The 2,310-nt window shown below is 49.1% G+C and overlaps 1 pseudogene; it reads right to left on the minus strand.

Moving 5' to 3' along the window:
* Positions 1 to 473: 473 nt before the first annotated feature.
* On the minus strand, positions 474 to 995 carry LOC109781807 (UDP-glucose 6-dehydrogenase 2-like; annotated as a pseudogene).
* Positions 996 to 2,310: the final 1,315 nt, after the last annotated feature.

Here is a 2,310-nt window from a genome sequence, read left to right on the forward strand (position 1 = left end):
ACATCATAAAAAATGCTAAAACATATATATTCTTTAAAATTCAGTAATTCATGTCACACAACCCGAAGAGAGAAGAACATAACTGCTAGTCGGAGGTCATCAACTAACATGTTCAGTGTTTCACTTAGTTAACTTTTGAACACTTGTATCCTTGTAATTTGGAACTAATCCAGCAGAGAATAGGAAGTAAAAGTATGTCCTCTCTCATGAAACATAGCTGTACAAATCTAAAATTTAACTAATAGAATAAGAATGCACTAAGCTCGCATGAAACATATTAGTGCAAGTACTACCTCGTTGATCTGCCCCCTGCTTTTGCTTAGGCCCTCTCCTCCGTACTAATAACTCCTTTGGATGCTTCTGTCTTGTCTGCTTGACGGGGAAACAGAAAAGTTCTATAGATAAGTCCTCCTATCTATGAGATTTTCGGTTTTTATAACATAAGACTTCTCTTAAAATTCATCGATGCTTTTTGTTGTTATTAATTAGTAAGAAGAACGCTCGTCGACGCGTGGCTATCAGTGTGCATCGCCTCAGGCGACGGCTGGCATGACCTTGAGCCACTGGGCTTGGTCAAGCGGCTTGCCAATTGCATAGATGATGAATCCTGCGACGGCGAAGACGAAAGCCGGCTTCTGCATCACGTTGTACATGCGCCAGCAGTCGAGGCTCCTGAACTCATCCCACTCGGTCAGGATGCAGACGGCGTGCGCATCGCGGACGGCCTCGTACGCATCCAACGTGACGGTGACGGGCTGCCCGGCGGGCTCGCCCACGGCCCACCGGCTGCAGGTGGCGAGGGTGCGCGTGGTCCCAGTCAAACTTGTTCATGGCGAGGTCACGCCTCACCTGCGGGTCGTAGATGCTAACGACGGCCTTGTCGCCAAGCAGACCTAGGCACATGTCGATGACCGGTGTCTCGTGGGTGTCACCGGTATCCTTCTTGAAGGCGAACCTAGCATGGCCACCTTCTTCACGGCGACGGTGTTGAACATGGAGGAGACGACGCGGTAGATGAAGTGGCTCTTGCAGTCGTTGATGCCGATGACCTGCGGCCTGCCTCCATGGACGTCCTTGAGGACCTTCACGTAGACATCCTTGAGGACCTTCACGGCGGTGCCCTCAGCGAGGAACCTCCCGATTGGACAGGATTTGGTTCAGGACGCCATGGCCGTTGTGGGTGAGGATCTTCTCGATGGCTTTGGCGGTCTTGACGGTGACGGGCACGGTGAACTTCTCGACCATGATCTTGTTGGAGTGGGATATGTCGACGATCATGCGTGCGCTCACCTAGTAGGTCAGGATTGGCGCGCGGCCTTGCCGGTGCCGAGGCCACGGCTCTTGGTGGGGGGTGTTGACGGAGACGGAGACGAAGTCCGCCTCGCCAACGTCGGTGCTAAAGAAGAGGTTGCGGCCGCGGCCACGACACTGCTTGGCGACGTCGTCAAGGCCGGTCTCGTAGATGGGGAGCCGGTCGCTATTGCAGCCGGCGATCCGTGCCTTGGAGATGTGTATTAAACCGATATTTATGAGAGAAATTAGAGGAGACGTGGGATGAAGAGTTGGACTACAACTAAGAGTCCACGTTGAGAGGGGAGTTTAACATATCGAGAAAGACCAAGATGAACAGACGGAACAAAAAAAACTGGACACAACACACAAACGTTATTTATTTGAGTGTGGGTTGATTCCTAAAAACTACAGGGACTTTTCTGCAAAAAGGACGCGATGGTGAACCCGACAAAGTCAATCCGTATATAACAGGCACCACCAGAGCACCTACACCCACCCCCTCCGGCCATCGAACCAGAACTCTATTTGTTCAGGTTTCGAAATTTTGTTCGAATTTTCGATATTTATTGACGATTTTAAAAACGTATTCATATTCAAATATTTTAAGGAAAATCGTCCACACTTGTTTCCAAGAATTGTTGAAAATATTTAAGAAAAATAAATAGACCTGTCGCTAAACTACTTTAACAGGGGCGCTGCAATTTGAGCATAATCAACAGCTAGCTCATGTGGTTGGCGTCCCTGCTACCTAGCGTGAGGTCGCGAGATCGAACCCATCATGTGTGGTTTTGTTTTTCGTGCTATTTTTACGTTTTTGTTTCCTGGTTATGGGCCGGCCCGATTACGTACGCGAGGTTTCAGCCAAAGCTCGACTGGGCCAGTCCGATTACCTACACGAGGTTTCATCCAAAGCTCGACTGTTAGAGCTCTCGGGGAATAGTACCACCTTGGATTTTGATTTTGTCTACACGAATTGTAAAAGCGTATTACGACATGAGAAGAAAGCGTATTGTGACG

Source organism: Aegilops tauschii, chromosome 7 (genome assembly GCF_002575655.3).
Source record: "Aegilops tauschii subsp. strangulata cultivar AL8/78 chromosome 7, Aet v6.0, whole genome shotgun sequence".
NCBI classification, from domain to species: Eukaryota; Viridiplantae; Streptophyta; class Magnoliopsida; order Poales; family Poaceae; genus Aegilops; species Aegilops tauschii.